At 61.5% G+C, this 14087-nt stretch overlaps 1 protein-coding gene across 1 annotated transcript in view; it reads right to left on the bottom strand.

The window, feature by feature from the left end:
• The window catches only part of RPS7 (ribosomal protein S7), a 119572-nt gene that overhangs the window by 60804 nt on the left and 44681 nt on the right, over positions 1-14087 (bottom strand). The gene's annotated exons all lie outside the window — the stretch shown is intronic.

The raw sequence follows: 14087 nt of genomic DNA, 5'->3' as shown, positions 1-14087 counted from the left end.
CTCCTTACAGAAGTGAAGGCTGCATGGTGGGCGCGTCGGAGGGGTGCTGGAGTAACCCTCGGGAGAGCCAGCAGCGGCCTCTGGACGAGTGTTCTCCTGACGGGTCTCCTGCCTCAGCCTGGCTCCACGCACGGCCGTGTGCGCTACGCTTCGGTTAAGAGACCACGCGCTAGATTTAATTCACGTCAAAATCGTGCTGTAAAATATAGAAATGTCTGATACCGATCTCCCCTGAGTGGGTCATGGCTTTACTTCCAAAGCCCACATTAAAAAAATTCCTTTTTAATTTTTGAGGGAGACACAGTGATGAGGGGAGGGCAGGGAGGGGAGACAGAGGATCCTGAGCAGGCCCTGCACTGTCAGCGGTGAGCCCGATGCGGGGCTCGAACCCTCGAACCTGAGCTGAAACCAAGAGTCAGACGCTTAACCAGCTGAGCCACCCAGGTGCCCCTACAGAGCCCACATCCAATCTCACGTTCGGTCTTGTGTGGCTTCTGTGTGGGCTCAGCAGTTTCTTCTGAGGGGTTCACACGGGCTGCTTCTCACCCTTGACATGGCTCCTGACTTCCGTACACCCCTAAACCTGCCCACAGACGTCCCCGCCCTCCTGTCTGCTTCACACGGCTCGAGGCAACCGGACACGAACACCTGCGTGTATCGCGGACGCTCGGGTGGCCAGCTCGGAGCTGGGAGGACACAACTTTTATCAAGGATTTATCAAGGGTTGACGGGCCCCAGACGGCTTCCAGCCTCCTATACAGCTGGTTATCCTGAGACGAGTGTGGGTTTAGTCTGTGTTTAAGGAGGTAAAACATTTCCCAGTAGAAATGCAAACACGCAGTGATGGAAAAGCACACCAAGTGCCTGCGGATTTGCTGGTTTGCAGGGAGTCAAACCCCACAGTGCAGCTCAGTTTCTGTGCTCTTACAAATCGGTGCACACGCGTGCACACGCGCTTTTACCAGCCGCGGCCAGGTCAGTTTCCGGAGCCCTGCCGTGGCTGAGGGGGACCTTGCGGTGGGGGGCCACTGAGCTCCTCGGACCATCGCTGCCTGTGCCTCCCGGGGGGGGGGGGGCGGGTGACACGATCCCGTCAACAGGTCAGCCACGACTCATGAGGTCACAGCGAGTTGTGCCGATGGGGTTCTTCCAGATGACGGCGGCGTTTACCCCTGCAGATGTGTGATTTTCGTAGTGTGCTCTGACAGCTGAGCGCACACGGTTCCCCTGCCCGGGCTCTGCGTCCGCAGCGAGCGGCTCTCTGTCGGGGGGGAGGGGGGGGGGCTCCGGGTCAGGAAAGTTGAGAGCAAAGCACTTCCGTGATGGACGGGCCGGTGGGAGGGGTCGGCCGGGGGGCCGCCGAGCAACTTGCCAGGGCTGGCCTTGCACTTCCGGTGCCGACGTGGGGTGGGCGGGGCGCCCGGGGGTGACCCGGTTCTGCTGCCGTCGCTCAGGGTTCGCAGAGCTAAAGCAGGTGGGATCTGAGAAGGGTCGTTTCGGTGGAAGGTGTTTTCTTTTGGAAGGACTATCATGCAAAAGTGTTTAGAAACCTCACGCAATTGTAGGAACTGCACAGTAAGAAGTCAACGACGCAAGAAAGCCTCCATTTTAACATTGTAAGGTTAAAATGGCAGGAAATGAAGTATTCGGTCTGCTACTACTGCTCTGGGTCTGAAAGGGAGAACATTCTCTAAAACACGAGCTGGAGCTTTGCAGAATGCAGGTGTGGAGACAGTGGGGAAACTGCTCATTTTAGGTGACGAGGAACAAAACCCAAAACAGATGCAGGATGAGTCACACCTGTGGCCCCTCTGCCTGTTGGAGCAGACGCTGTGTCTCGACCAGGACGCCACTCAGATTCCGCGCGCCGCCGGTCAGCCGCCCCCGCCCCCCCCCCCCCCCCCCACCTTCTGCTGCCTGGATGCGGGGCTGGCAGGATCCGCGTCCTGTCCCCTTCGTGAGGACTGAGAGCCCCCAGCTTGGCCTCATCGTCCGCGGCGTTAGATGTCGGGGGTAAGTGCGTGTGCCCGATGGTATGCGTGCTCGATCGCATTTTCTTTTAAGTTTTTTGTTTTTTATTTTAGAGAGCGTACACGCGAGCAGGGGAGAGGGAGAGAGAGAATCCCAAGCAGGCTCCACATGCAGCTTGGAGCTTGACTTGGGGCTCGATCCCATGACCCTGGGACCATGACCCGAGCTGATATCGGGAGCCCAGTGCTCTGCTGACTGAGCCGCCCAGGTGCCCCTGGTTGCACTTTCTGAATCCCAGATGGAGCTCTGCAGTCTGCAGGTGCTTTTTTTTTCTGCGTTGGATGGAATGTTTGCAGTCAGGGCCGTCTGAGAAAGTTCTAGGTAGCCAGCCTACCAGCTGGTACCACCAGTGAGACCGACTCGTTGACCTTGGTTTCCCTTCCATCCTTGGTAAGTAGAGAGAACCCTTCAGAATTCCCCCTTCGTTCCACATTAAAAAAAATTTTTTTTAATGTTTATTTATTTTTGAGAGACAGACAGCATGAGTGGGGGAGGGGCAGAGAGAGAGGGAGACCCAGAATCGGAAGCAGGCTCCAGGCTCCGAGCTGTCAGCACAGCGCCCGATGCAGGGCTCAAACCCACCAACCACCAGATCATGGCCTGAGTCGAAGTAGATGCTTAACCGACTGAGCCACCCAGGCGTGTCCCACATTTAACACAGTCGCCTCCTCTGTGCTCTGCTCAGGTCCAAGTGTTGGTGACAGAGTGGGGAGGGGAGCGGCACCGTTTCCGTGGAAAGTGACGTGTGTGTCTCCTGCGTGTGCGCTGAGACGGTAGGCAAAGCCCTCGGAGCTGAGAACCAGGCACACGGCGCCCCCAGCTCTCGCGCTGGGCCTCCGCACGGCCTGTCGGAGACGCGGCAGGAAACGTGCTCGGGGGTCTCCGTTCCCCCGAGCACATCTGGGAAGGTGCGCTCTGGGGCCACGATCGCCAGCTCGTGGCCCTGGGACAGGCCTGCCTGCCAGGGGTGCTGACACCAGCCAGAGAGGCCTTGCTGTCCCCAGGGCCTGGCGCAGTCGCCTTACCAAGAGGGGAAAGAAAGCCCCCGGGGCCGTCCGGATGTGGCTCCCTAAGTGGTGGTAAATTTGCTGCCTTATTGTTACCGCCTTGAACCATTGTTCTAAGTCACCCACTTTTGGACTAATTCTGGGTTGATAACGGATGGATTAACCATAAACCCTGAACAGCGATGCGCCCCCCTCCCAAAAATGTGCTGTTGGTGGATCAAAAATTTTGAGAACAAGTGGGGTCAGACCCATGGGGAGAGAAGACGGGGGTGAGCTCGTCCCCCCGATGCAGGCCGGGAAGTGAAGGGCAGACAGTGGGAGTGTCGGGGAAGGTGGGCGTTCCCGGCCCCTGTCCCCCCGCTCTGGGCATCGGCAGGGTGAGCTGCCTGCCCTACGGTCCGACCATCCACAGGCCTGCGGTGTCTGGCTCGTGTGACGTGAGTCCCCGTGTGGGTGACGATGTGGTGGAAATGTGTCCCCTGGTGGGTGCGTGGGGGCGTCGGCGGCCGTGGGAGGCGCTAAGTGGTCGGATCCCGAGTGTCGAGTGTCGCTGAGGCTTTAGCCTAGGCGATTGCTGTCTGCCCATGGCAGGGCCCCGGCTCCGAGCTGGGCAGCGCTCATGACGCAAGCTCCTCTGTTGTCTCTGTTGGGCTCTTTGCCGCAAGTGACAGAAACCCAACGTGTAGGGGCTTCTGCCAGGAAGCATGAGCGACGGCTGACATGCGGCGTGCCTCTGGGTGACAGGGACAAGTGTCACCCCCTGCCTCCCGTCCGCCCTTTCCGCAAGGGTCTCACTGTTTTGCAAGTAAGACGTCTCCCCACAGCGGGAACGTGGTGTCCCCGCACCTGCCCAGCTCTGGTCCCCATGCTTCCCAGGGAGGGTTCCGTGTACCTGCGCTTCAGGTCGGAAGCTCTGATGAGGGGGACGGGCTCCCCCAGGGCAGCCGGGCTGCGAGGGGCCAAGCACCTCAGAGGAGGGGGCGGCCCTGGTGCCCGGCCACCCCCAAGCCGAGCCGTCTGCCCGATTCCCCACGTGCTCACGAGGCCCCGGGGGCCTGAACCTGGAGCAGCGCGTGGAATATTCAGCCACAGCGGAACTTCTGGATGGACGGGCACAGAGGGGAGGGAATAGTGGCCTCCGGTCCGTGCGGGGAGAGGAGGATGGTCTGGCTTCTGTGTAGACCGCTCACTATGGTCTCTTCAGGGAGGGCGGCTCCTGTAGGTTCCAGAAAGACCCAGATCAGGATTACGTGTGGACTCTGGCAGCCGTGGCTCCTGACCACACCTGGTGGCTGTGGGGCTCTGCCACGGCTCTTGGAATCCGCGGTGCCCTCGGGAGCCGCCTCGACCTGCAGCCCCGCTTTGTGTCTGTGCCCTCGGCTGCCGTAGCGCAGCACCACGGGCTGGGGCTGACGTCTGAGGCCAGGGGCTGCCTGCTCGCCATGTCTTCACACGATGGAGAGGGGAGAAGGCTCTGGAAGGCTCTGGAACTGCCTTTCTACAAGGACACTGATCCCATCCCGGGGCCCCACCCTCACGGCCTCCCCTGACCCTGGTCACCCCCAAAGGCCCTTCCTCCCAAGGCCATTCCCCCCGGGCCCCAGGGCGTCAACGTGTGAGGTGTGGGGGAAACACCAGCCCACGGCGCACCAACAGCAGAAGCTGAAAAGCTTCCCCTTGGAAACTTGGGATTTAAGGTCTTTCTGTTGGTGAGAAGACGGTCTTGCCTCCGCCTCCAGTCTGCCCACCAGGCATCCCCCGGCCCGAACCACCTTCCCCGAGCCAGAGAGCGCCCACCTGGCCGCGGGGAGGACGGCTCGTGCTCTTAATTAGAAACCCAGCAGCGCCCTTTACCTTGACAGGCAGCTTGTCCACGTGCACTCGGTCCAGCAGCCCTCAATCCTGACTACACTGGGGCGAAAATCAGCCTGTTCACATGTGCATGGCCGCACCCAGCCCTGGACGAAGATGCTGGAAACTTCCCAGCTCTCTGTCCTCCCCATCTGGCTGGGCCCCGAGGAGGGAAGGGCGGCCCGCGGGAGGACAGAGGAGGAGCTGGGTGAGGGTCTGGGTGGGGAAGGGCGAGGGTCAGGGGCACGGGGCTCTCGGGAGGATGGGAGGACGGGGGTCCGGTCCTCGGAGCCTCTGCACATGGCAGCTGGCAGCTCACGAGCTGAGTGAGCTGTGAGCAGGAGCCCTTTTCCGAATTTCCGTGTTTTCCGTTCGCAGTTTTCTGCCCTAGGAAGTTCCTTTTCACCGCATCCTCTTGAAGGCTGCATGTGGGGCCAGGGCACCGGAGGTGAGCTAGGCAGAGGTGGGGCTGGGCCTGTGCGGGCAGCGACCGCGCCCAGGGCGTCTGTCTTCTTCTGGAGTGAAGGGAGCTTAGCTTCTCTGAGCAAAGAAGCCTTCGCCAAGACCCCTCTCTTCTCCTTTCCTGTCGTTATTGTGTCTTTTTCCCGTTAAAAGTGCTTGTATTGACCTTACACAAACTGTTCTCCAAAATCAGCTGTTCTGAAACCTACACAGAATCTAGACCGAGCGATACAGTGACCCCGGAAAGGACAAATCGATGAGATCGATGTGATTTGTGTTCTCACCCGTGTGTTTCCCGGCTGCTCCCTGGTCACTTAATGCTGGTGGCTCCCCGGGGACGCTGGCTGTGCTGACAGTATTGATCGCCCTGGCAGGATGAGGGGCGGGGGTCCCCGAGGACACAGGGGCACGCCCTCCGCAGGCCTTTGCTGCTTCCCTGGGCCACACGTCTTGGCATCGGTGCTGGTGGCGCTGAGATGCCCAGGGTCCCCCGTGCCCACAGCCCCAAGTCCCAGGAGGGATGTGCCTCCTGCACTCCCACACACACTTCCTGGGGGACGGGAGAAGGGAGCCCTGCCTGGACCATCGGGGACCCTTCTATGAGGCCGTGGGTCCCAGTTCTGCTACTGCATAGCTGTGTGGCCTGGGAAGGTCACTCAAATTCTCTGTGCCTCAGATTCCTTCTCTGGAGAGGGAGCGGGGCTGCGGGGACTGCCCGCTGAAGAGCGCAGGACGTGGAAAGCACGACCGCTTGTTTTACGGTATTGAAAACACCTGCTTTCATCCGAGCGCGCGTCACTGAGCAGGTGTGCTGAGTTCCTGGCTGATCAGGAAAACTTCACGTTCGGGAAGCCCAGCAGGGAGCCCTGTTGGCAATCGGGTCCTCGTGGCCGTGACGGGGCAAGGATCTCTACGAAAGCATCCCGGGTGGGGGCGGGCCCTAAACCCAGGACTGGCGACCCCGTATGACGAGGAGAGAGCCCGGAGGGAGGCCGCGGTCACAGCCCCCGGAAGCTGGAAGAGGAAAGGGCTGAGGGCTCCCCCGGAGCCTCCGGGAGAAACTGACCTGCAGACCCCACGCCGTGGCCGCGGGAGGACAGGCTTCTGTCCTTCTCAGGCACCCAGTCCGGTGGTTCCCGGGAAGCCGGCAGAGGCTGGTTCCCCCTTTTCCCTCGAGGCTGGAGTGACAGCAGGGTCACCGGCAGGTAGGGGTGGAAGCTCCGGCCGCGTCTCCCGGGCAGCGGTGGGGAGGTGGTGGGGGACCAGGCTGGAAGCAGGTGGCCGAGGCGGGACCCCGCACCTGCGGCAGGGTTAGGGGCAGCTCCAGCAGGAATGCTGTGAGGCTGACCCTGCGTTCCCCCTGCCACTTCCAGGTGTCTTGGGGTCCTGTGGATGGTGCCCTCATCTCCGGCCCTTGGACCAGACCCCTCTCCTTGCTGCTCTGCCCTGGGGCATCTCTCTGGCCGTAGACCTGGTCCTGCCCTTTCTGAAGGGGCCTTAATCGAAGGCCCCTGATGGTGCGGCAGAGTCCCCAGTCCAGTGTGGGCTGTCGGTCCTCCGCGGGGCTGCCCCTGACCCCCGCCCCCAGGTGCTCCTGTGTCGCTGCCTCAGCGGGGGTCGGCAGTCTCCCCGGGTGCGTCCCTAGCGGGGAGTCCTGTCCTGCGCCCGGTGCCTCCCAGGATGGCAGTTTGAGCGTCTGCACTCCCGTCTGTAGGACGGACAGACCTCAGGGAGAAGAGCCCAGGGAGGGCTCCTTGGGAGGACGGTGCCCAGTCCTGCAGAACACTCCCCTCCTGGGCAAGGTGACATCCACGTGGCCCTGTGACCCACATACCCGGGAAAGAGTCCACTTCCTGGAGGGGTTGGCGCAGGGGGAGCTGACGTGTATCTGTGCCTCCTTCCTGCTGGCAACTTAGGTGCAGGCGCGATCCTGTTCCAGTGTCGCCACCAAGCTTCTCCACGTCTGTCACGTGACACGCTGGCCTGAGGTTCAGAAGGTCACCCGGCCGCCGGGAAGCTGGGCAGGCGACCCTGCCGCGGCCGCGTCTTGGCCTGGGTGGGCTGTGGGGATGTCGGCCTGCCTGCCTCGGCGGGGGACAGACCCTCCTTCCGCAGGACGGCCGTGGACGTGGAGGAGCCACGCTCGCCACCCACGATCCCCCAGGAAGAGGAAGACCCTCTTTCCTGGGCTGGTCGGGACCCGGAAGGGGAGGGGCAGCCCCCCACCCCCACCCCCATCAGGGCCCGTGGCCATGAGCTCGTGGGTCACCTGGCAACTTGCCCCTGCACCAACGACCAGGTCGGGGCCTGGCTCTGCCCTGTGCCTCCCACTCTGGTGACAGGCCACCTTCGTCGCCCAAGGTGCCTCCGTGCTCCGCCTACCCCCGCCCCCTGCCTGCGTAACCCCCTCCTGCTGTCCCCTGTGACGGTGCCTGTCCCTTCCCATCCAGCGCCGCCTAGGACAGTCTGACGGGAGCCAGACGGAAAGTTAGAAGCGAATGTGATCTTGACTCGAATGATGTCATCTTTTGTCCGTGGCCTCCAACCTGCTCGCGTTTGCACGTGATCTGCATGAAGCCTGTTAACCAGAGGGTCTCTGTTTAACCGAGTGTTTGCTAAAGTCTTCAGGTGCTCGGTGGTGACGGCTGGCTCAGCCCAGACCCTGAGGCCGCAGTCCCCGGGCCTGGCCCGAGCTGAGCGGGGCCAGCGGGCTTGGGCCACTCTTGGCGCCATCTGTGGGTCCTTCCGTGTCACCTGGGGGCGGCGGCCTCTGCCGCCGGGGTTGCCGTGGTGGTGTGGTCAGTAGCCCGGCGCTCCGCGGGGTGCCCGCCCGTCCCGGGCTGCTGGGCCACGGCCGCTGGCGGGATGCGGGGCCCCCTCCTCCAGGGGGTGGCTAGAGAACGGGGGTGCGGCCCGTCCACGCTGGCAGGGCCTGGTCCTCAAGGGCCTCCCTGGGCGGCGTCTGGGAGGGGGGCCCTCCCTGGCTGGCCTCCCAGGGGGCGAGCTGGGCGCAGTCCGGGCCGCCGAGGGAGGGCCGGCGGGGCTCCGCACAGAGGTGGGTGTGAGTGAGCCATGCGCACCTGTGTGGGCAGGTGTGCACCTGTGACCGTCACGGAACGTGAGCTTGTTTTGAGCGTCGTGCACCCCCTGCCCGGCCTTGGGAGGCGCCAGGACCCTGCTGCCCGGCAGGCTTCCCCCGGCCTTCACCGTTCCCTGCGCCCCTCCCCCTGCCCCAGGAGGACCAGCTTGTCTGTGTGTCCTGGGTGCGAACCTGACCTGGAGGGACCCGCTTGCCTTCTGCAGCCCGGAGTCCTCGCTCCAGCCAGCTGTGGTGGGAGCCGCCCTAGAACCACTGGTTCGGTACTTTTTTTTTTTTTAATATTTGTTTCTTTTTGAGAGGCAGAGCGTGAGAGGGGGAGGGGCAGAGAGAGAGGGAGACGCGGAATCTGAAGCAGGCTCCAGGCTCTGAGTGGGGCTCGAGCTCATGAACCGTGAGACCGTGACCTGAGCGGAAGTCAGATGCTTAACCGACTGAGCCACCCAGGCGCCCCTGGCTCATCACTTTAACGTAAAAGCACCGTTAAAAAAAAGTGCTTTACTGGGGCGCCTGGCCGGCTCAGTCGGTAGAGCACGCAACTCTTGATCTCGGGGTCGGGAGTTCAAGGCCCACGTTGGGTGTAGAGGTTACTTAAACTCCTAAAAATTGTACAGATGTCGTCTCGCAGGACCCCTCCCCGTCCTTGCTCCCCTGGGATGGTCCCTCTGACAGGCTGCGCGGTGCCAGCCCCTGTCCTTTTCCAGGGCTGCGAACGTGTATCTCTGAGCACTGTGTGTATTTCTGCGTTTTTGAAACAAGTCCTGTCTCGCTGTACCTACGCTTTTATATCCTAACTGTTCACCCACACGTTTGTGTGTGTGCACGTCAGCGTATCGTTTAGATCATCCTCTTAACTGCGCGCTGTTCTAGTATAGGACCCGTCACCCTTTCGCTGGGGTGTGTCAATCCCCTTTTAAAAGCAAAACCTTGGGGCGCCTGGGTGGCGCAGTCGGTTAAGCGTCCGACTTCAGCCAGGTCACGATCTCGCGGTCCGTGAGTTCGAGCCCCGCGTCAGGCTCTGGGCTGATGGCTCGGAGCCTGGAGCCTGTTTCCGATTCTGTGTCTCCCTCTCTCTCTGCCCCTCCCCCGTTCATGCTCTGTCTCTCTCTGTCCCAAAAATAAATAAAAAAAAGTTGAAAAAAAAAAGAAAAAAAAAAAAAAAAGCAAAACCTTTGCCAATGCCGATGCTTCCCTCTGATTATAGGAAAAAGACCGCAAGTACGCTCATTACGTGGAAAACTTTTAAGTTCAGAGACCTGGAAGAGAAAACCTAAATGACCTTGTGTCCACTCTACCCCTAACTACCACTGCCATCTGGTGGTTTCCGTCTTTTAACATGTACGTCATTTATAGAAACATCTCTTAGTTTGTGTTTTGCTGGGTCATTAAAACTTTAACGATATGATCTTTGTATTGTGTCAACCCGTCTTGGGTACGTGTTATAATCCTATGTAATTGATGAGACAGTCCCCTGTTTTTCAGTATCTTCTTACTATAAGTAACCTAATCCTTGACTCCCTGCCTGTTCCTTCTCTAGAAATTCTGCGGCTCCCTCCCTGCTCTCAGGGGTTGATTGACGGCTTCCCACTGGGGTTACCTGCCACGAACCACGCCTCGCTGCCTGCTGAGCGGGTTCTCCGGGGGTACGATCTCTCTCCAGACCGTGTCCCTGTGTTCCTGTGTCCCAGAGCCTGGAGCCCTGATCCAGAGGGGTGGACAGTGAGCACAGAGCCTGGATCAAAGGTTGAGGAAGGGGAGCTTGCTGGGAGGAGGGGGGAGGGGGGAGAGGGGAGGGAAGTTCCCCTTCTCCGGGCGCCCACGGCGTAGGCCTGTGGAAAGAGTGGGGCCTGGGTCTCCATAACGGATACCACAGATGGGGACTTTGACAACAGAGACTCATGACTCACCCTCCCGCGGGCTGGGGGCGGGAAGCCTGAGGTCAAGGAGCCGATGGGCTGGTATCTCCTGGGGTCTCTCTCCTTGGCTGTGTCTTCGCGTGGCCTTTCCTCTGCATGCATCCCTGGTGCCCCTTCTTGTAAGGACACCAGTCCTGGTGCATCAGGGCTCACCCTTGTGAGCTCATTTAACGCCAGTTACTTCCTTAAGGAGCATCTTCGAACACAGCCCCATTGGGGATTAGGAGTTTAACCTGTGGATTTGGGGGCACACAATTCAGTCTGATGCTGGGCAAACAGCTTGCCGGTGTGGGAAGCAGGAGGTGCAAAGGCCCCGTGGCAGGACACGCAGGCCTCCCTTGGCTATGAGCCAGGGTGGCTGGAGCACAGGGGAGAGGCGGTGTGGGGGTAGTCAGGACTGGCCTCACTGAGCTTCGGACCCTGGTTCAGGGATGTGGGGCAGCCTCGTTTGGCGGTCAGAACCTGTGGAGGGCTGGGGGCAGCAGAGGGAGGCGTAGTCTGTCTGCCTCGTGGGGACAAAAGCGTGGGGAGAGTGGAGAACGGAAGGCTGATGGTGTTGTAACAAGCCCCTGCAGTCCCCTAAGAAGAAGGGAAACTGAGGCTCAGAGAATCCCAGTTGTTTAACCGAGGCCACATGGTTCTCGGTGTGCAGACTCCACACCCTCTGTCCCTTTGGTGTCAGACTGCAGAGAGTGTGACATTCCTTTCGAAGCCATCTTGGGGGCATGTGCCTCATGGCTGGTGCTGTTCTAGAACGTGGCTCAGCAGTCTGCAGCCCGTGGGCCACACGTGGGCCGTAGCCTGTTCCTAAACGTCCCACAAGCTTCAAGTGGCTTTTACGGCCTTGAGTTGTGACAACAGGACAAACCAAGCAGAATTTCCACCAGAGCTGGCGTGTGGCCGCGAAGCCTGGTGCGTTTGCTCTCCGGCCCTTCCTGGAAACGCGGGCCCGCGACTCTTCTGGAACGTCGGCGAGCGGAGCCTGGCGCCCCACTCGCGGTGGGCACCACGGAAGGCCATGTGCGGGGAGGTGACCCGACCGGCCGTCGTGGAAGTGGCCCCGTGAAGACCTGGAAGGACTTAGCAGGGTGACCCGCCCCCAGGGTGCAGCGGGGGTCTCGTGGAGTCCTTTTGGTGACAGGTGCTCCTGCCTCTGGGCTGGTGTCCCACACTGCCAGTTAATGGCTCGCTGAGTTTGCATCATCAGGTCGGTCCCCTCTGTGACCCTTTGACTCGAAGAGTACTCGTGTACGGCACACAGAGGACGAGCCGAGATGCCGCGTTTGAGAAGACCTGGGAGTCTGGTGGCTGTTCCCGTCTCCGTCCGGGAGGAGAGAGGGCAGGAAGCCAGGCGGCCCCTGGAGGGCAGGCGGCCCTTTCGTTGTCCGCGCTCGGAACAACGGTGGGTGCGGAACGGGATCCGTGGGCTCTTATCTGCCCCCGTCGACGGCCCTCGTCGTAGCCACGTGTCCCGGGGGGGGCTGGCTCGGCCGCTTCGAGCACGGTCAGGGCGGGGACAGGGGCCTGGCGCGCAGCACTGTGTTCCCTCTTGCTCCTTCTAGAGGTGTGATGGGGACCGGGCGTCGGCCAAGCGCGGGAGAGCCTGGCCTCGAGAGGCTCCCGGCCTGCCGGAGGGGCGGGCACGTCATGGGATCGACGCAGAGGACACAGAGCCACCAGCCCGAGGCCACCCATTTGAGGGAGGACAGCTCTGGGCCGCGGTCTCGGGGCTGCAGGAAGTATCCGTCTGTTCAGGTCGAGTTCGGTCCGTCTTCAGCCCCTTCCGTCTGAGCAGGTCGGGATCCCAGCTTCGGATGTGCCCGGGCTGCGTGGCCTGCAGAGGAGAGGCCAGAACCCACAGGTTTGGGTGTTTTCTGGAGAAGGCCGGGTGGCGCCCTGGGGCTGGGACGTGCTGGCGGCCCTGCCACACCGGCTGGCTCTGTGGTGCCTAAGAGCGGGACGGCCACCCTGGTGGTCTGGCCCCCACCGTCCCAGGCCCCGTTTCCTCCCCGAATCTGGGTCCAGTTCCTGGGCAGAGCCGTCGCTCCTCCGCCCTGGCCGGGCAGACGCATTCTTGGCGTGACTTCTGCATCTGATGCCCAAAGCCAGCGTGTGCAAGGGCCCGGGGGCAGGGGGCAGGGACACGCCAGGTTAGCCTCTCTGGGGGTGTCCTGTTACCATCTGACCTGCCTGTGTGTGACAGGCACGTGAAGCGTGGCCGGATCACAGGAGCGCAAACAGCTGCCCAAGAGGGAGGGGAGGCCTCCCTGGAGGGGGCACAGTGGGGCTGCCGGCTGGGGCTGAGAGGTCCCAGAAGGAAAGCAGAGGCAGGGCGAGGACTGGGCGGCCCGGAGAGCGCCTGGGTGAGGGGAGGGCAGTCTGGGTGAGGCAGAGGCGCCCAGGCAGCTGTTAGATTTGAGATTCTCCTTTCTGCCTGCAAGACCCTGGCGCCACGAGGGTGGCGTGGGCCATGCTGGAAGGGGGGGGGGGGGGGGCCGCAGGAACCTTCCGACTGGGGGCGGGTCCTAGCCCGGGTGGGGGTGGGTGGGGGAGTGAGGGGGGTGGCATGGAACCCCCGGAGGGGGAACGGTGCGGGGCCTGGGGAGCACGGTCCCACGCGGTGCTGAGCTGTGCGGACCTCTCCTCTCACAGCGGCCGCACGATGGGTCTGTGTCCCCCACCGGCCCGCGGGGCAGCCTCTACGGAGCAGGTGGGTCCACAGCGCCCCTGAGGATCGGGGGCACGTTCTGAAGGTCAGCGGGTCTCTCTGCTTGTTTCCGGGATGTATTCTTGTGTTTATTTTTCAAATTTTAAGATAAAGGAACACCGGGTGCAAATCGGAGAGATCTCTGAGTTATCCTGGGGCAGCCTCCTTTCCCACCTTGCAAGGGTGAGGCAGTGCCTTCTCCAGGGGTGTCTGAGCCCTGGTGCCCCAGGTTCCTGGCCCGCTGGGTGTCCCCCCTGCCCATGTGCTCCTCTTGTGGGTGGGGCTGGGGAGGGAGGCTGAATTTGGGGGTGCAGATACCAACTTGCTGGGGAACCTTGAGTCCTTTCCCTCGTTTACTTGGCTTGTCTCCAGCAGCCCTCAGTAACCCCACTGCTTCGTGCACAGCCCCGTGGGATCCCTCCGTGTGTCGTGCCAGGTTGGGGTGGGGAGAGCCCTCTTGCCTCCCCAAAGCCAGATTGGAAGGAAAACCCTCAAGGTGAAGGGATTCAAATGACCTCCCAGTGTTTATTTTTCTCTTCAAAGAGAAAGCTTCTTTTAAATATTTGTTTTTAACGTGTATTTATTTTTGAGACACAGCATGAGCGGGAGAGGGGCAGAGAGGGAGGGAGACACAGGATCCGAAGCAGGCTCCAGGCTCCGAGCCGTCAGCACAGGGCCCGATGCGGGGTTTGAACCCATGAACCATGATCGTGACCTGAGCCGAAGTCGGATGCCCAACCGGCTGAGCCCCCCAGGCGCCTCAGGGTGTCCTATTCGTAGGAGTCCCTTGTATGTATGTAATCGAATTTCTTTCCTGTTACCCTTATTGGTCAACTTGATTATTAGGCCACGGAGCCTGGAAGAGCAGAGGAGAAAACTCTCCACCCCCAAGGCTGGTGTGGAGGGCATGTCTTCACTGCGGGCCATTCCTCCCCCTGCGGTGGCTGCGGCTGGGGTCCTGGGCCTCCGACCAGCGCTGCCCGCAGGGGGTGAGGACTTTTCCCGTGCTCCTGTCC

This window comes from Neofelis nebulosa, chromosome 9, assembly GCF_028018385.1.
Source record: "Neofelis nebulosa isolate mNeoNeb1 chromosome 9, mNeoNeb1.pri, whole genome shotgun sequence".
In the NCBI taxonomy this organism is placed as follows: domain Eukaryota; kingdom Metazoa; phylum Chordata; class Mammalia; order Carnivora; family Felidae; genus Neofelis; species Neofelis nebulosa.
Note: the sequence above shows the minus strand (reverse complement) of the source record. Positions and strands in the feature narration are given on the sequence as shown.